General features: G+C 42.8%; 1 long non-coding RNA gene across 1 annotated transcript; it reads right to left on the bottom strand.

Annotated features, from left to right (window-relative positions):
• Positions 1–214: 214 nt before the first annotated feature.
• LOC111936597 (uncharacterized) lies at positions 215–20,476 on the bottom strand. The gene is made up of 7 exons (XR_015285643.1): positions 20,196–20,476; positions 16,424–16,465; positions 14,290–16,283; positions 10,546–10,957; positions 6,574–6,731; positions 6,249–6,371; positions 215–3,412 (listed from the first exon to the last, which is right to left on the bottom strand). It is a non-coding gene; the product is annotated as an uncharacterized LOC111936597 (long non-coding RNA).
• Positions 20,477–20,517: the final 41 nt, after the last annotated feature.

Below are 20,517 nucleotides of genomic sequence, written 5' to 3'. Positions count from 1 at the left end.
AATTCCAATGTCTTTCTCAATACACCTGTGTGTTTGAGGGTATCTATACCACTTTGTGTTCAAGGGTTATAATAAGAATGTCCTTGAGAATGAGGTGGGGGAAAAAAAAGCTAAGTATTGAAAGTTAAGAAGTAAAATTACATTTTATAGTCTGTCCTCTTGTGTTTCCAGCAGATGCTCTGCATTGTAACAGAGAGAAAGTGTCTGATCTTGAAACCAAATTACAATTTCAACGACAGCCTGATATCTATCCAGAAGAAGTCACATTACTTAAAAAGTAGCTCAGCCTGCTTTGGCAGCAGCAATTTTTGACCCAGCCTTAGTGCTCACAAAGACTTCATCTGGCTGAAAAGCTCAGATGCCCTCAGATGCCAGCTGTATGTTGGCAACAGAGCCTGTAGCTCTAAAAATTAGTGCACTTTTTTTTTTTTTTCTTCTCAAAAGTATTAAAAACCACACAGGATAATTACAACAGTTCTGCAACCCCGGCAGAACGCTGAACCTGCCTGAGCCATTCTCTCACTTGAAAGTGACACATCAATTAAAAAGTTTCATTTGGCTGGGGGCTTTAATTTACTACATTTCAACATTCTGCTGAATCTGTAGCTTTGTTTCCCTCTGCACAGGCCCATCCCATGCCAAGAGAGGGCCAGATGCAGAGATAATGCTGAGCAGGATTTATTTGGCAACTCGCCCCCACAATCCTGGAAGGAGGCATTCAGGTGCCAAGCTTAGGCAGAAGCTTCTGCTGCATTTTGACTGTTGCCTTTAAAGCACATCTGCAGTGCATTTAGGACCACAAAGTGAGGGCCCATGCCAAAAGCTAACTGTAGAAAAGTGAGAAAGCAGCATATTTGCAATATTAATTTTAAATGCACTCTGCATGGGCAAGAGAAGCAATGATTGAGCTATCAGCTGTCTCTGCAAATTCACCCTGCACCTAAAAGAATAAAAATGTAGAAAAGCAACTGTTTCTCTCTCATATTGCAAAGGAGAATTAGAAGGGCAAATAGCTCAGGTAAACTAGAACAGCTGGTTTTTCTAGCCCAGTTTAGGCAAAGAATCCCTTGTTAGAACAATCCCTTCATATTTCAGAGTAGCCTTCTCATAATGTTAATAATAAAAGCACAGTGTTCCAAAATATTTCTGCCAGAATCAGAAAAAAAATACAAGCCCACATGGCCCAGGAAGGTCTGCCTGCCAGGGAGGACAGGATCCAACAGCTCTTTTTAAGAACTGTTTGAAGATCCTGACTGCAAACTGTCAGCTCATACTCAGAATTTATTAAGGCTTGTGCGAATGTGGTTCCTTTAATGACACTACTAAAACCATCTTCTGAGCATTCAAATAAACTACATTTCTAGCTTGGCTGGAATGGAAGAAGACAGCTTAATTAGAACAACCATATTTTCAGATGGCATAACATTTGGTATTTCAGCTCTGTAGTTTTATAGCTTCGCAGAAATTACCTTGCAGAAGCTGAGATCTGCTCAGATTTCTCCTTAATATGCTTCCTTTCACAGGGAACACTCACCTCATATTTATGCTAATAAAATTATTTCTCATTATTTTACCCGTGCTGTATATTCCCTTTCATTTCTAAACTACAAAGACCAAGAGAAAAAATTATTCTAGCAAGGCCTGTGGCATGTCCAGCTAAGAAACCATCAAGAGAAGTTTGAACTGTGCTAATTTCAGTGGCTGAACCGCATTCTTATTAATCTTGTACAGCATCAGAATCTGCCAAGTCAAAAGCATGAGACCATCTCCAACTTCTCCCATAGGCTCTATGAGGATAAAAAATACTACATGAATAATCTCACTGGAATAAAGGAGATGGATAAAACAAGACAGATTGCATGGAAACTACGTTAATCACTTAATAAAATATATATATTGCAGTTATTAGAGTTTGGTAGAACACATTCTAGAATGTGTAAACTGCCATAATTTTTGGAGATAACCAGAGCACAGAACTTCTCATTAGAGAGGGTAAAAAGCAGGTCAGTAATTTAGAGATCAGTCAAACCAACTTCATCTCTGGGATTATATATTAATCTCCATTCCGACAATAAATAAGGACTGTCTGAAAGTGCCTCATTCATTGCCTGCTAAAGATTTACTAGGTGTCACCCAGATTTGAAAAATGCTTCTCCCTTGAGATTCAGCAATGGTACACAAGTAGATTTCCTGGTTTTCCCTCACCACTGCACCTTCTCACAAACTCAACAGAAGAATGGCATCAAGCAGAAAGATGGCCTGTGATTTAAGGTGAGATTCAATTGACTTTCAACTCAACTGAAAGAGGAAAAACAAATGATGAAACCGAAGAGTGATAGCCTCAAGGTCTTATGATCCACCAGCTAATTGCACTTAGAATGTCTTTGTAAAGAACATATTTCCAGTCTGATACCCTTAATGACCAATTCTCAACTAGTTGCTGATGGCCAGTACTTGCAATGCTTCCTTGGTGAGGCTAATCAACACATTCAGCAGCTTTGTGGAGCACTTAGGAGCTCAACTCTTGCTAAAATCTATTTATTGTGGAAAGGCAGGCAGCCATCACAGCTGCCTGTACCGTAAGGGACACAGAAATCTTGTTCAATCTGGATGTCATTGCTGGCACAGAGTGTGGTTTTGTATTAATTTAAACCAACTTAAATGGCTGCTTTTCCTTCCTCATGACTATGCTTTCCCTCTGCCTACCCTTGCATCAATTCTGGCATTTATTTGACTCCTCCTTCTGTATTTTTCAGCTTTGCTGAGGCTCCTCTGGGCCTGCAGCTCTACAGCCAGGTTGCCTGGGTATCAGGCATGTGTGGCATCCACCAGGGCAGGCACACACAGCCAGGGACAGGCTGAGGCTCTGCCTGCAGACACCCCTGCACATTTTGCCTTGGCTATGACTGACACACATGATATGATGGGCACCTTACTCATCAGAGGAGAGAGACTCTTGCTGCCATCCTCAGGAGAAATCAGGATCACAATGACAGTAACTGGATCTCTTAGGTATCCTCTTTCTTGCTGATTGATCAATTACTGATTGATATCAAGTGCCTTTCCGTCAGGTCGCCAAGTCCCATCACAGGTCTCCAGGCAGTCAGATTGCTGGCCACACCTCCAGGTCAGGGCTTTCCAGGAATGACAGAGTGAGCCAGATCCCATGAAACCTGGTGTTAGCTGATCAGAGAAGCATTCCAGGAAAAAGTCTCCAGTTTGCATGCATGCCCATTGTGCCAGGCCATCATGCTCTGTTCATGCAGTGAGCCAGGAGAGTGGGTCTCAACCTTTTATGTTAGTCTGGGAAGGGCTTCTCCCTTCCTCTCTCCTTCAGAGGATAAGAGTCATCCTTTTCAAGTCTTCTCTTGCTCAAAGCCATTTGACTCAGGTCCCAGACCTGCACCTCTCCCTAGGGAGAAGAGAAAAACCAGAAGCTTTGTTGCTCACATTGATTCATGATCATGGATGATGTTAATTGCCCCCAGAGCAATTCATTTCAGGAAGCATTCCCTTGCCCACTGAGTCAGGAACACAACCACTAAACAAGACATAAAGATACACATCATAGCCCATTATTTCACTAATCTCAGAAGAGCTGCAGTGGCATGTCTTACATGTGACTCACAAACCCACATTGTTTGGTTTCTACCTGGTTACTTAAAGCCTTGGTTCTGAAATGCTATCCAAGGATTCTCCTCTGGATTTGCTGAGGACTTGCATCCTGGAAAGTTGCAGCCTCAGACCTCCAAGGGGTTTCAGCGTCTCAGCCACAGGCACTGATAGTCCCAGGTCATAGCAGTCAGCCCACAAGAGCCAACAGATTTAGGGAAAGTGCTGGCTGACTGTAATGAGGCTTGACAGAGTGGAGATGCCCAGGTAAAAAGCTGACCTTGTAAAGGAGGGACCTCATCAGCAACTGACAGGGCTCACTGGGATAGTTTCAGAGGAGAAACATGGAACAAAGTATGGATCTCTAACAAAAGGAAGTGTTCTGTGTCAGGCTGCTTTCCCCTTACTTCTACCTGCCAGTCAGGAGAAAAGCTGGAATTCTGCTGCTCAAACTGCCACTAACTAGTGCACCTAGTTTTATACATATATATGTGTGTGTGTGTGTGTAAGTAACATATATAACACCTCCCTGCTGCCCCCTCAGTCCTCCTGAACAAGCCTTAGAGGAAGGAAATAGATAAAGCCTCCAAGTGGGAGTGTGCCTCAGCTGTGGGGGTTTCAGCTGCTCCAGATGTGGGATGGGAATAGGGCTGTAGGTGTCCAAGTGCCACTCTCAGGAAGGTGATCTCCTTGCTCCAAGGCTCCTGAGTGCAGAGGAGGTAAAAGCCCAGGGTGGGGTCTTACAGACATTTGGTCTGTGCCCTGTGTGCTCAGCCAGGAACTGACAGAGTTTCACTCCCTGGGTCCTTTGTCTATGGCTGTGATTTAGCACTGCAAACCACTGCTGGCCAACTGAACTCCAGACTGGAAAGGCACACCCACCCTCAGTTTTGCTTTAAATGCATTACTCTGGTTTTTCACTGATAATTTCCACTGAAAGTCTCTCCGGTGCATTACTGCAGCCACAGAGAAATCAATGAATCCCAGTGAGTTCCCAGCTGTAGAGGAAAGCACTGCAAAGGGAGGAGAGCGCTGCCCCACTCCTGGCAGCCCCAGCCCCCAGCTGGCACAGCCTTCCCTGCTGCTGGAACCCACCACATGTGCTGGAAGGCAGCCCAGGGCAGCCACAAAGGCAAGGCCTTGGCCTCTGCCTGGGAAGTGCCAGCACAGCCCCTCTGCTGACTAACCTGGCACTGCCACAGCCGGCAGGATGAGGGTTTATTAGGTGGGAAATGATTTCCAGTAGGGTCATTGATGCCAGGATCTGGCCTCGCTGCTGGGACCTTGCACTGCTGCCACCTGCCCGACGGTGACAGGACAGCTGCAGCAAAGCTGGGTGCAAGGGCCGAGTGTGGGGAGCAGGAAAGTGGAGCACACCAAAGGCTCCTGCTCTCCTGTGCCCTGTCTCCCCAGCAACCAGGTTGCAGAAACCCTGCAAAAGTCCATCTCATTTTAAGGAAGAAAAAAAAAAGGCATTTCAGTCCAAACATAGCATTTCCTACGTCTAGATTTTACATTTTCTTTTAGTATTACCAAAAGCAAAGGGACGTGGAGGACACAAATGAATAAAATGCACCAGACACCCAAAGAAGTGACCTCAGAGATAGCACAGCCCAGAGGTGGGAGATCCCCAGTTAACCCTGTGCCCCTCACCTCCCCCAAGAGCTCACAGAGCACACACCAGCGTGTCCCCTCCCTAGGACCAGTCAATCTCTCTCTCATAGATGGTGCCACAAATATTTAGGCCCAGGGTAACACTCCAGGACCACAACACTGTTCCAGAGCACTGGTAGGAGGGAAGAGGCAGTTCAGGTCCTGCTCCTGTGAACTTCTTCCATGAAGGTGGAACATAACATTTTCAGGAGCAACTTGCCAGCAGCAATCAATCAGAATTCCTGTATTGAATTTGAACACCAAATTTCCAGAGATAACAGCTTCTTTCTCATGCCTCATCCCAGGTAACATTCAAGGCCAGGCTGCATGGGGCAGGCAACAACCTGATCTAGCTGAAGAGATCTCTGCTTATTGCAGTAGGATTGGACTAGATGGCTTTTAAAAGGTCTCTGATTTTTCTGTGATTCTCATTAAATCCTTTTGGTTAAAAACATTCTAATAACCCTGCCCTTTCTTGTAAATCTTAAGGGTGGACTCGTGTGCTTTCCTAATCACCAATATATTAATCACTTTTCCAGTAATTTTGCAAGAGGAAACTTTGCAGCGTAAAGCAGACTTAGTTAACATAAGCTGGGGCCAAGAGCATTTTGACATCAAGGTTAGTAGCCTTGACATAACGGAATTAAACTATTAAACTATTAAAAGCATTTAGGGTGTGGATGTAACTTGAAACATATTTAGGAAACCAAACCTAACAGGCTATAGCACATTACAAGGTAAGTGCGTTGTTTTGGAATCTGGTAGGGCCCCCGATTCTGATAAGAAGGCATCCAAGTAAAACAAGAATTATGAGAGTAAAATCAATGTATACCAATCAAAGGTTAATAACTATTGCCTACAGTTTCATGTGCAAACACTCCTATTCCAGCTGTGAAAAGAATAATTTAAAAAAAAATTTAAAAGCCTGATGGGGTAAATGCACTTTTAACCAAATACTCTTATTCCTTTTCATCATACACTACCTTTGATAGGTGAAATTCCTCCATGACAGGCCTATTGGATGGTGTTCAGCAAGTAGGACTCTGGGGAAAACAGAAGTTGTTGTTGGGGCCAGAGAAGCTGCTGTTGGAACATATTCTTGTTTCCTACCACGCACAAATGACAAGAGGAAGGAATTAAGCCAGAAAAGTCACTTTTGACCCGGTTGCTCTATTTAACTTACAATATTACTGCTGAGGAAGTAAAAGCAGTTTAACTACAAACTCCTTCATGCATGTCAACAACTGGGCTTTCAAAGGCATGAATTTAGTGCCCTGTATAGTTCTCTGAGAGTCCCTTTGTAGTCACCTTATATTGGGAAAATGGGGCACACAAGTTTGCTTGGGCTCAAGCTGTGGAAAAGGAGTAGCCAAACAGTTCCTGGGAAGGGCATCTCTCCCAGCACAAATGCTGTAATGTCTTCAGAGACGGAAGATAAATAAATCACATTTCAGATGAGAGGAATGCTGGAAAAAAAAAAAAAAAAAAAAAAGACAAAAAGAAGGAAAAAAAGTGAAGGAAAAAAAAAAGTGATGTAGCAATGGAAGGCTAAGTAAGGAGCTGCCTGATTAGCACTCCACAACTGTGAGAGGAGAGCTTGAGGCTGGGCCCTTCACCAGCAGTCCTGAGGCAATGCATTTATGGAGATTTAAGAAAATACCCGTGGGGGTCACCCAGACAGGAGACCTGGGAAGAAGGGAAGTGCTAAAATGAAAACCTTGCATTCCATTAAGAAATCTGTAGTTGTTCCCTCTGTGCCTCAGACTGAACTGCATTTCTGTATTTTTGCCAAGCAGCTTTACCTGTATCATATATCTTTGGGTTTAGCCAAAGGGGAAGTAATAAATTGGAGCATATAGAACAAGATAATAAAACGCAGAAGTTTTATACTGCTGCCCCATCAGCCTCAGAAAATATATGAGATCTTGGCTCTAGCAAGGATCAGGAAACACATTAAGCAGCATTAATTCCTCTCAAGCTTTCTTGAAAAACAACTTCTCTTATCTTAGCCCCAAAGTTACCTCTGTTCCTTGCAAATTTCTGCCTTAATCCCAGCAGAAGGATGGCTACGATTTCAGTAGTAAAAAATTATTTGCAGAGGTAACAAACCTGAAATGACTGATGGACCCACTAATCTCAAAGGGAGGAAATTCACAGAACTTAAATTTCCCATTTTATTAATTTTTATGCATCTCTTCAGCAGTTTAGTCCACATTAGCAGAGACAGTGGGGTCACAACAGGTTCAAGGCACACTTACACCATTACCTGAACAAGGGTTTTTGTGCTGTAAAATCTATTTCCTATCTGGATTACGGGAGGAAACATGACCTGCATAACCAGTGCTTCTGAAACTGGTTTTATATGTATCCCAATAAATGATTAATCTATCTTTGACTTAATCAAAAAGTTATTTCCGCTAAGGGCTAACTTCTGCCTCTTCTAGTTGAAGTGTCTGGGCTATAACATCTTGCAAGGAAGTCTGTTGAAATCACAGCCAAAATTTCAGCCAGACAGGCACAAGCAGGCGTTGAGTGAGAGTCATGGATGTGATTTGTGTCAGGGCAGTGTCACTGTCACTGTCAGTGTGCCCGAGCTAACTTGATGGAAGCTGATGTACTGCCCTGCCAACATGAACCAACTGAGAAACTGCTGCTGGCTGTGACCCCCAGCACACTTTAGCCCCTCACAGCCCAGCACAAGGATTGTGGAAGCCCAAAAAGAGCAGCATTAGCCTTTTACAATTCAATGTGCACATACAGCCTGTCCTGAAACCCTCTCCACAGAAAAAGAGCAAGCCCTTCCAACCCACCAGTTCTGTTGGTTCAGCTCAATTGCTCCCAAAACTGGTCTCCATTTATTGCAAGGAACTGGCTGGCAGGCCAGGGCTTCCAGCACTGATTCTGCCATCCTGTTAAAATCACAGTCCTACACAGCTCAGACAAGGAGATCTATAGTTTTAATATAATAAAACTAAAATTCCAGTTTTCACTCTCTTGAGGCCTGTGTGAAACCAAGCTTGCAGTAAAAAACTGTTTGTATGGGGCACTGTACACACTTAAAAAGCCAACTGTATTGTCAATATTGAAAATTGATATAGATTTAATTTGCCTTTTTTGCTGTACTTGAGAAACAGTAATGGGACACCCCCCAGGGCTAATTTAATGTAGTTTTGTGAACAAAGCATCTGCTTCACATCTCCAAGCAAATGAGTTTGAAGTCTTATACAGAGTGCATTGCATTAACCTTTCTAATTATTTTTCTCCTGAGGAAGCACTTCCAGATTTCTCCTGACAAAACATATTTCACTCCTGAAGTGTATTTACTGCCAATAATTAAAACAAAAATAGAGCTAACACATACACACTCTTGTAAAACAGGCAGCCCAACAGCAGAACCACGAATTCTAAAGAGCTTTGCAGCTCCATAAAGCTTTGGAGCAGCCTTAAATACAGCTGATAACAAATTCCATCCAGCACAAAATGCATGCTAGCTACAGATTAAATAACCAAGCCCCTGGAAGTTAAGGTCTGACACCAGGAGCGTGTTTAGTCCTCTCATTTTAAAAGTCCTATGTTTGTGTTAAATGCAGAGGCTTAACATGCTCCAGCAGAACGTGTCTGTGCATTCCAGCATGGCAAAGGATCAGTATTTAACATCAAAATTGCCCCAGGAACATCCATGGGGTCTTTCAATGAGAGATAACAGAACGTGTGTCCTCCCTTTCTCTCCCCACCCCAAACTGTGCACAGCTCTGTGTGATGTTACTCCACAGGGCAGCCGAGACACTGGATGGTGTCTTCCTGTGATAAATAGGCACATTTATTGGCAACTCAGCACATTCATAAAGTTGAAATGAGCCACAGCAGAAGTGCAGCGAATAACCAGTGGCTGCTCCCTTTGAAGGCAAATGGAAATTGGAGATGGCACACTAGAAAGGATCACCTTTCCTCTGCCTCTGTCAATGCCATTTACATGCCACTTGCATTTTTAGCTCAAATCTAGAAAGAAAAAAATTCTTTCATAATGGCTGCATTGAGCTCATAAACAATGGAAAATTGCTGATTTGAGTCTATTTAAAAGAAAAACAAAATTATTCTGGACTAGGCACAATAGCATTAAGTTCTTTTTTAACTTGTGTAATTACAACTGGCCATTCATATGCTGAACTGACATCAAAGAACAATTTATTTTGAGTAATAGCCCATAATTCACCCTAACATATGTAATTAGAAATGAAATTTAATATGTGCCCAGGCTATTGAGAGAGAATGGGAAGTGCAGGCTTTTGAATTCATACTGTGTAGGAACTGCTTAATAATATGACAGCTAAAGATTAATCACCCATCACAGTGCAAAAGATCAGGTAATATTAAACAACCAAACAAAAATCAAGCTTCTGATCACAAAGGAAGCCCATCATAAACACAGTGGAAATTATACGTGCCAAAGCTAAATTAATTCCTAGGATAACTCAACTATTATGGGAAGAAAAAACACAAAAATGGTACTTGGGCCTCTGTTTGTGCAGCATGTGGTAGTCCCAAAGACAGGCTGAGGCTGTGCCTCAGTTGGAAATGGCCATCCAGCCTCCCAGGACTGCAGCCCTGGAGTGGGAGCCTCCCACCAGGGTGGGAAGGAGCAGGGTGGTCCCATCCCAGCACCACGGAGGAGCTGCCTGGCTGCAGGAGCCTCCAGCGAGTCCTGAGGGGTCTCAGCTGAACCAGAGGCAATTGCTTGGGCTGCAGTCATCCCTGGGGAGGCTCTCCAGGGGCCCTGGACCTGTCCTGCTGCTGCTTTTCACGTGTCATGGCTAACATGGTGACACATCTTCATTTCTCCAGCTAAACCCTTCCTGCCTTGGTCTTTCCCCCTGCCAGTACTTGCCCATAGTGGTCACAGTGCTTTTGGAAAGCACTAATAATGTACCAGGCAGGCAACAAAAATAAACTGGAAAGGGTGAGTGGAGTACAAATGTGCAAAAAGCAAAAAGGCTTTCAACTATTTCATTGCTGTCTTATGAAAAAAAAATTGCTGCCTGTGAAATACAGCAATTTATCTGCTTCAAATAAAATAAATGAAGTAGAAATGTCTATAGAAAACATCTATATCATGTAGCACAAGGGGAACAGGTACAACTCAAGGCTAATGACTCCCTACCTTTCTAAGTACTTTGTCCCTGTAGCTGCTGCACATTTTCTTGAGCTGGTGTCTCACTGAAGCTTTTGTGACTGATTGATAGTCTAATAATTCTGATTGCATTTAATGGCTTTACCACTTACCTCTCAATGGCTGCATTTAAATCTTTTTTATCCTGATCATTTCTCAATGTATTCTGTGATTCTGTCTTGCCATCCACCCCTCACATCAACATTGGAATTGGGCTTCAAGAAGAAAGCAGGGAGTACCTTTTATGCCCTGAGACAAAAATGGTGTTTTACTGAGGCATTTAGGCAGTGAAAAGAAAGATTTCCCTTTGGGTTTAAATGCTGGGTTTGGGGGTTTTTTGACTTGGCTCTTCTGCACTCTTCCCATTCTCCAGTTCTGAACTTGTTGGCTCCCAGAACTTGTCAACAGCTGAGCTGAAACAATCCCTTGTGGAGGACACGTGGCTCTGAACATGTCCATTTCTTGCAGCTGGCGAGAGAGAGCTCTTCCGAGGCTTTTGTGACAGGAGGTTTGGGGTGGAAAGCTCTGAAGAACCAAACACAGGAAGTCACAAACGGTAAAGGAGGACTTAAAATGTTTGTCAGTCCCTAATAAGTATCTCAAAATACTTTGGAGGTAACCAGCAGTTCCCCTGGATTACTGAGCTTTCTGTAACACTCAAAGTACCATCAAAGAAGCTGCCAAAGCTGCCTGTGCTTAGTGTAGGGACCACACTTCTGCGTCATTTGGTTTGGTTTATTTCAAAGAGTTGACTTCTGAAGCTACCTCTGCTCTTCCTCTTTACTCAAATGCATTTGACCAAATAAATGTCAGCATGTCATGTGTGGAGGACAGACAGCAAGAGCCAGCTGCAGTAGTTTGAGAAAGCTTCCAACAGCCACCAGGGTGACTTCCCCGTGCTTTGCTCTTCCTTTTTCACATGAGTTTCTGTGAACTTTAACAGGACTACAGGGCTGGATATATATATATATATATGCCCATGTATGTATGTGTGTATATACATTCTTATATACACTTCAAAATTAGTGCCATAAATGTGTGTAGGGGTATAACCTGCTATACAATCATAGATTATATAGTAATATATAGTGTAGCTTATATAGCAATCATGGTTAACACTAATAAATGTTTATAATGATCCACTGGTTGCATATAAACAGAGTATCAAGGCCACACATGCAAGAGGCTCCTTCACCTACCACTGTTAATGAAACTGCTATTTATAGAAAATATGTTTGTTTGTGTGCTCATGATAAAGACTGAGTAATGAATTCCTCAGGGTTATTTCAGGTTCACATACACACAAAAATTTAAAGTGCTTACACAGCTGCACCTGGACTTCTTCCCTTCTATTTGGCAGCCAGGACTTATCCTGGGCTCTGAAATAGCTTGTCCTGTTTAACATTAACATTAAGCAATGTAAACAGCTAACAATATCTCATAGTTAGCCGTAATGCTAAGACACACATAGCACCGAGGAACCCTCACTCCCCTTATTTGCAAGGATAATTAAGCAATTATCATTACAAATACAAAATACAGGGCCATTGTTTGTCTGGTTTTCAGGTCACTGGAGTCCCACAGAAATAAGGAAGACTGACCATTGCCAGATCCCATTTCAGCAGGTTGAGGAAATCTCTAAGTCTCCATTACCCAAATCATGACTGAGCAGCTCCCATTTCCATGGACATCTCCCAGCCTACAGCTGCTGCACAGGGTGGACTGGCAAAGGGAAGGCAAATAATGGGGCAAACCCCACCACTTAACATCTCTGGGGACGTGTGGGATCACAGACATACATACTTTCAGCTGATAATGACAGTGCACATTAGGCTGATCTAACGCTCTTTAGCACACACTGCATCCAGTTCACTCCTGGCATGGATTGAATCCCCATGGACAAGCTGGTATTTCAGGCTGCTCTTCCATCTCTGCTGGTTTGGATGCCTAACACTGTAATTTCACAGTTAAAACAACACTTCTGGGCTGACACACACTTCACCCAGACTCTCAGTGCAGCTCACAGTCAGCAAAAGCCACTGCTTCTTAGAAAGTTCAAGGTTCTTGGCTATCAGTTTTTAGCATTCTCACACAGGAGTGCTGACATGTCCTTGCAGTGTTAATAACCCCAGCTGCAATGCAGCTGACCTTGTGGACAACTGCAGGCAGGGGACAAAAAGCTGCCTCTTAAGGGTGAGTGAAGGGTGAGATTTAGGAACAGGCTCATGCTGAGAGCTGCAAGTGAAGGTAGGCACTTTTCAGGAAGGACAGAAAATAAAGCCCACCTTCTGAGACACCTGGCATCCCCTGTGTTTCACTGATAGACCTGTCTTTCCCAGATATAACGCTGTAGTGCCACATTAGGCTGCCCCAGGAGAGGGGACAAGCACGGGGCTGAGGGCAACAGACCAACATCCAACAGACCTCTGCCACAGCAGGTACATCAAGGGGTGAGCCAGGACCAGGGGGCTCAACAGGAACAAAAGGAGGCCAGGCAGGGCTACCCCTATAAAGTAGCCAGGACAGGGTCCTGGACCTTGGATAAGGTGGGGAGACTCCAAGGCAGGCAGGGCTGGGCAGGGCAGGGCAGTGAGGGCTTGTTTCTTCATATTCAATAGCTGTTTGTACCAACTACTGCTTCACTTTGTATTTAAACTACAAATACATTTGGGCACAAGCCAACCTTATTCTCCCTCTTTACAAACAGGTCCTGTAACAAAGCACTTCTGGTAACAGAAGGAACAATTGTTTTTTCTCTTAGTGAATCCTGCTTTAGAAAAAAGGATTTTTTTTTCTTACAAACCTGGCAGAAACATTAATTTTAAAGTTCCTCCTCTTCCTGAGTTCCAGGCAGCCTGGTAACTCCATGACCCTGAGAAGCCAGACTAGATATGATAGCACCTCAATACACAGCAAATCTCTAAATGTGATTAAGCTGGAGTACCCTGAAATGTCTTTGGGAGCTGGTATCATCGGCTCCTCAACAGCCATTCACTATCCAACTACTTGCCCACATTGTTCATAGGTATTTCAAACAGCACTACAGATCTTCACATTGATCTGTAAAGGATTCCAGTTGGTAATCCCCCTCTATTGTGAAAAACAAACATTTTCCCTATCTTTTATCAGCATTTGCAGCTTGCCTTATTGCGTATTTGAAGAAGTCTGGGACATGTTGGGGAAATTCCCACAGGCCTAGAAGATTTCAGGCAGAATCCCACTCTCTAATTCCCCCTTATCACATAACAATACACAAGATATGAACAGCCTGAACAGACTGCATTGACTATGGATTCCTGGCAAGAAAGAGCAAGTTTCTCCCTTCCAGGAACAGAGCAGGAATATAAATGATTAGCTTTCAGACCACAAACCCATCAAATTAATCATCTGTGAACATCAATAACATATATATATGGACAGTAACTACCAACCCAGAATGAACACTGACACTGATATCTATGTCAGTGACATAATTTCATGTCTTGCTTACATGGTCACCAGGTTCCTTCTCTTTGGCTGAAATAAATACTAAACACCTTAAATCAGAATCAGAAATGAGCAATACAACAAATGTTCAGTATCCATTTCAAGGTAAACACAAGAAGAACAAACTACATGATAAAAGAAGACACAGCACTGTCATCATTTATTTCTCTGGAAGAAAAGTATATGGTGTGTGGCCTCTCTCTTCAGCACTGTACTTTCAGTTTCACCACTAGCCTGAAAGTATAGTGGTCACATTCTGTTCCTCTTTTCCCTTTCAAATTCTCCCTTCCCAGAGGCACATGCTACTCTATACAGTCATAGTTGTCAGGGTAATATCCAAAACCCATGGATTAATAAAAGTGTGAAATTACCTTTGTCATTTGATACTGCAGAACAATTTAGGTGGACAGAAATATTATCCTATCAACTCATCACTGAGTTGAGTTATCCTTCTGCTGGTACAACCAGTTACTTGTTATCCCTGAAAAATGGCTCCCATCGAGATCTAAGTCCAGCATCTTGCCACAAGCAACTGGAGAAAGCTGCAAGGTAAAAGCAGTAGCCGTCCAGTTCCTCAAACATCATGTCCCAAAGCTTACTTTCATTTCTTCAATCACCAGCCAGCTTCTCTAAGCCTTTTTTTATGTAACCTGCCAGGAGCATGGCCTGAGGCTGTGCAGTATCTGGTCTGATGCTGTGCAGTATCTGAGACATGCAAACAACCTCAAGAAAGAGAAGAGCCTTTGGGGATAGTGCATGTTTTCTCAGGAGAAATCTGTTGTTACCAGCTTTGAAGACAAAGTTTGTTTATCAACTGTCTAAGCAGGCTGCTTGATGCTAACAGATAGGGTTAGAGATCCTTTTGAAGGACATCTGGGCTGTGGTGTATCTGCTTTTGCCAAATACAGGTCTCCATTTCTGCATTTTCTGTCAACTGTTAAATCCCATGGTCAGCATTGTGCAGAGGGAAAATCAGCCAAATCTGTCTCCTTCAGGCTTTAATAGCTGTGAATCTTGAATTCTGATGTGTGCCAGTGCCCTGGTCCAGCAAAGTATCCAAACTGAGAGGGGCCATCACTGTCCTTGCAGAAGAGCTTTGTGTTATTTCAAAGACAAGGCAGTCCCAGCACCTGTGCTCACAGCACTTCTTACAGGCTGAACACCCGACTCACAGGCAGAATTTTATCACAAATCTTTCTTAGGGAAGTTCCCTTCTCAAAAGTTATTTACTCTTTCAAGGCTTCCTACTATGTTCCTCTCCTTACATTTCTATTTATTTACTAAACCACAAACTTGCATGTATTTCAAAGACATATTTGCTAAGAGACTTCACAGTGCATTGTCTGATTGAAAGTAAGATTTCCCATAAAGTACTCAGAGGAAAACTATTTCCATGTCAAGAAAAGACAGTAGCAGGTTGTTGTCACTTTCATGTGAAATAGCAAAATGCACATCCATAATTTCTTCATGTTCAAATAAACACTGTGGTGAATATAGTGACATGAGACATCTGCCAAGTCCACAATCCATTTCTTATGCTAGAAGCTTTTTAGTCTATCTGAAAAACAGAGAACTCCACCTTCTGAAAAGCTGTAGCACTGACTGCTACTGAAAGAGCTAATGTCAAAATAGAAAATGTCTTAAAATACTTTCTCCATTACAGTGGGTGAAAACTAGTCCTTGAAAGTACAGAGATACTATTACTTTCCCTAATGCCTGAAAATGACAAGAAAGGACAAAAAAGATTGGAAATTAAGTACTTCCACCTGACACCAGTGTTGAATGCTCTTATAAGGCAGAAAAAGAAGCATCAGCCATGCTGAGAGCTGAATCAAAAACCTGGATGAAAAAGGCAGACTTCAATGTTGTGAAGCAATCCTGTCTGGGAATTCCATACATGTGAGGTGTTCAGGTTTCCTTGGCCTTCAGGAAGGTCAGAACTTAAAGCCAGGAGAAAACTCACAGTGAGACAGCTGTATGTTACCAGAGTATCCCCTTTCTTGAGATATTTTGCTTTTAATGGCAGCTGAGTTCTTCACATAATATCTCCATCAACTACCGAGCCATTTAAATAAAGATATCAATTATTAGCCACATAAAAGTCTTCAATCATTGATCCAGTAAATCGGCTTAGTCTCCCTTAGCTTTTGCATGAAGTCATTTATGCAGATGTGGAGCACGCATCACACACTGGCAGAGAAAGCCAAACTCTGCAGAAACACTGAAAATATATTTACCTAGCTAATATCCCAAAGTTCACCAAAATCCAGCATATCAAGCTCTTGTATTGCCACCTCGTGGCTGATGCACATATAACTTGGCTTTACCAGGAGGACAGAAAGCGGATCAGGAATTCCTTCTATTGCTGTAAGGGAATCATAAATCGAAGTAGAGTTTTAAAAGGAGTTACATTTAATAACGATACTTTGCAATGGAATGAAGAGTTTCTCTGAAGGAAGAATATGAATCAAATACTGGGTGAAAATTCAGGCATGAACAACTCGCCCATGATGTGTCAGCTCTGCAGCCATCCCTCAGCCAGGCACTCTTGATGGTGGGACACAAAAGACAACGGTACCACAAATAAGTAATTTCAAAATTATTCCAGTTAAGTAACCCGACTGGGAAATTTTTGTAATAGTTTCCAAGGCCCTGGGTGATTTGCTATTCAAATGACAAGATGAGAGTTGTGGTTTATAGAAAATGTTGCCTTTATTTGAGAATTAGATCCCACAATACTGGAAGGGTTGACTTTGATTATGTCCACATCTACTTGATGAAGGGCAAAGGAGCCATGGGTCAGTGAAGAACAAGGAGGAAAATACAAGTGGAGGGGTGCCTACCACTGGAAGTGACATCATCTACTGCCCAGAGAACTGTGGGGGTGTTCAGCAGGCTCCACCCAGGCCCTTCATACCAGCATTTTATATTTACTTCAATTTCACATACCAGTTCCCTGAACTCTCTAAGTAATTTTCTTCAAATCACCTGGAAGTCTATACACCTGCACTGGAAAGCAGAGGGAGTTTCAGCTTTCATATTTACTTTTATATTTTCTGAAATCAGAACAGTTTTCTCCTTTCCATCATCCAGAATACTAAGTCAGGCAGCCAAGATAAAGCATTCATCCTTAACAACTGAATTAGGAAAAAGTCCATTCTTATTCTCATTATTATCTCTTGTTAGTTCTTGCTCTAATCTCTGTTATTTTTCCAAGTACATTGCCATGAAAATAATGATCCTTTCATGACTATTCTATTTATCATAATGGAAGCTAAGCCTTTACTATCAGTCCTGGATTTATTGTGTGAAAATGCTTTCAAAATGCCTGAAAAAATCATTTGCTTACAAGGCTAAGATAAATTGCTTTATGATTTATAGGAAGACAATCACACATAAAGATTGATGATTTATAATGGAAAGACTAAGAACCTTAATCACTTCTAACTGCATCCACATTTCTTCTACTTAGGCTTAGCCTGTCTCCCAATGAGATTTAGTCCTGAACACTTCCTACTTTCCCTGGTTACATTACTGGTATCCCATTATACAGCAAAGAGGGATCACCCTTGGCTTTGCCTTAATCTTTTAAGTGAATGGTTCTCAGAACAGATGATTTGACCCTTACAGTATGGCAGGATGGTGAAATAAGTCAGTTTTAATAGAAAGTTTTCTCAGTTATGCCACAAATACTCTGTGAGTGATACTAACCCATAAGCTTTGGGGAAAGATACCATGTGCCTATACACACTGTGTAATTATTTAAATTTCATGAGAGATGCAGAACTTTCTAAGACTGGTATCTTATTTAAAAATTAAGTCTGTGCATGATTGTTTGTGGAGTAAGGAGAGATTCTGAACTTTGGATACTGTCATGTCTAAAAAAGCTGTGTAAAAAAGGAATAATTGCTGAAAGCTAACAAGCCACAAATAATAACATTCGCCCAACAGTATTTTTAAAATAAAGAAGATTTTCATAGTTGATTCAGGATTAGGGGTTGTCTTAGAAAAGCCAAGTTTTGAAACTGAATTTTTTTTTAAAGTCAATGACAAAAGCAGCTGTCAGCACCATAGCATGAAACCCCTGGGTCATTGCAAAATCAGCGGAATCATTTAGCATGGAAAACTACAAAAGCATATTCCATATTAATTGGTCTGGTGTTTAAAGGATGCACATTAAATTTAAATCTAAAACAAGATCCATAAGGCACAAAGACCAATTAAAATCACCTGTGCACTTATCAGAAGACATATTAAGAGGTCCATGAAAAGAGAGGAGGAGAAAGGAACACACAAGCACCAAATATCCCTGGCTGGAGGGAGATGAGGAAATAGGGAACAAGTTACTTTCTAGCTGAAAAAGATGACAGGATTAAAAAAAAAATAGGTATTCTAAAAAATAAGATCAAATGCTCTGACTAATCCAAGAGATGAAAGATACAGAGGAATTAAGGACTGCAGAAAATAACCACTGCCCTGTTGCCTACAGCCACCACAGTTACCCATGACTACTCCTTAGATGTACATTGAAAGCAAATGCTTTTTCCATCCCTAGGCCTCATGAAGAAACAAAACCCACAGAGTAGAGCAGAAGCAATAATAAGAAAAGAGGTGTATTGGTATGAGGTGTGCATCTGGAAGGGAGTGGGCACAACCAGAGCATCTGCTATCACAAGGTGATTATCCCAGCACCAGGGAATTTACTGCACAGGGGCTGGGGGAAGTGAATTCTAAAGGTCATGTTGCTGTTCTGGAGCCTAATGCTGGTTCACCATCCCAGCAGCCAAAGGCTGTGCCTGTGAAATGAAAGCAGAAGTGAATGAATAAAGAACAAACTGGCAAAAACTAGCTCTGTAACAGAATTAACTGGCTCATTGCAAAGGGAAGGATGCTAACACAACACAGCATCTCAGAGATTTCAAAAAAGTAAACTTCTGGTCCTTCACCAGTTCCATCGTTCTCTGGACATGCTCTAGCACCTCAAGGTCTTTTGTGTCATCAAGGGCCCAAAACTGGACACAGGATTTGAGATGTGGCCTCACCAGTGCTGAGCAAAGGGACATTCCCTGCCCTGGTCCTGCTGGCCCCACTATTGCTGACACAGTCCAGGTGCCATTGGACTTCTTGGCTATCTGGGCCCACTGCTGGCTCATGTTCAGCCATCCTCAACCAGCAGCTCCAGGCTGATTCTCCCCAGGCAGCTTTCCAGTCACTCTTCTCCCAGCCTGTAGCATTGCAGGGGGTTGTTGTGTGTCAACAAGGGAAGAAAGAGCAAGGGATTGTCTGAAGTCAGTGGCCCGTTCCAGCACAAAGGAATCAAACCATCTGCTCCAACTAGGCCTTTACCTGAACCTACAGTAAGGAAGAACTTGCCATGGTCATTGTTTTTTGCTAGCACTCAAATGTGCTAGAGAATAGGAATTTCAGCCGAGTGTGAAAGTGGTGCACAGAGAACATTACCAGGCCCTTTACGAGACAGTGGGCTATTTTTGGGGATCTAATGTGTCAGAACTAGATACTCTCTTCTTGTCAGTATTATTTGGAAAATTAATAATCTAAACTTCTCTGAGTCTGCTCAGTATTTCCATTTATTGATCTTCCCATTGTATTATCACCTCTACATATTACTTCTAACAGAGAATGGCAAAGATTTTGACAATGTCTACAAAGTACTTGTCATTGTCTCAAAGGTGACAAGGTTTTTAGTACCACGCATTGACCAACTGAGCCCCTTTTCCAGTCAGTGGGAACTTCACCAGACTGCCACAGTGCCTCAAACATGATGGAGAGTGGCTTAGACATTTTATCCACCAGTCCCATCAAGTTCCATGGACACATCTCATCACGTCCTATGGCCCTGTGCACCTTCCGTTTCCTTAGAGGGGCTCAATTCTCATCTTCTCCTACAGCAGGTGGTTCATTCTCATCCTTACCTTTCCTTCTACAACTTTGCTGAGGTGCTTGGAACACTTGCCAGTGAGCACTGAGACAATATAATCATTGCATACCTCAGTGTTCTCCATATTGCAGGTGTTCCAGAGGGCCCAAGTTCCTCAGTCTTTCTTTTATCACCCACCTGCCTACAGCTGCACACCTCTATCTATAATTGCAGTCATCCCTTCCCAAACATTCAACACATGCAACACAGCTAAAAATGTCTAATACATTAAAAATAAAAATATATTCTATAGATACATATAAAATAGCGAATAGTTATAGAGCTAATGAGTTCTGGTAACATAGCTAAATGAAATTCTAGGGTCTGTAAATTCTAAACCTGTGACTGAGGCACGTGGCACCCGCTCTGCCAGGCGCCTTACTACCAGCCGAAGGGCTTAATTCCATCGCCGGCAGCCCCTGAAATCCCGGTATTTCGGGCTGGGAAAAAACAGCGGAGTTGGAGCTGGTTTTGTCGCATCTTTAATGTCGCGGAGGAGAACCGCCAGCCAGCCAGCGTAAAGCCCGGCCACAGCCTCGCCGTCCGGGCCGTTCCCGACCCCCGGGCACGCTCCCATTCCCTGCCCAGCGGCTCTCCCGGCTCTTCCCCCGCCGGTTCCCGCTTCCGGGGCGGTCCCAGCGCACAGCCCCGCCCGCCCCGC

Source organism: Cyanistes caeruleus, chromosome 4 (assembly GCF_971803275.1).
Source record: "Cyanistes caeruleus chromosome 4, bCyaCae1.hap1.1, whole genome shotgun sequence".
NCBI classification, from domain to species: Eukaryota; Metazoa; Chordata; class Aves; order Passeriformes; family Paridae; genus Cyanistes; species Cyanistes caeruleus.
Note: the sequence above shows the minus strand (reverse complement) of the source record. Positions and strands in the feature narration are given on the sequence as shown.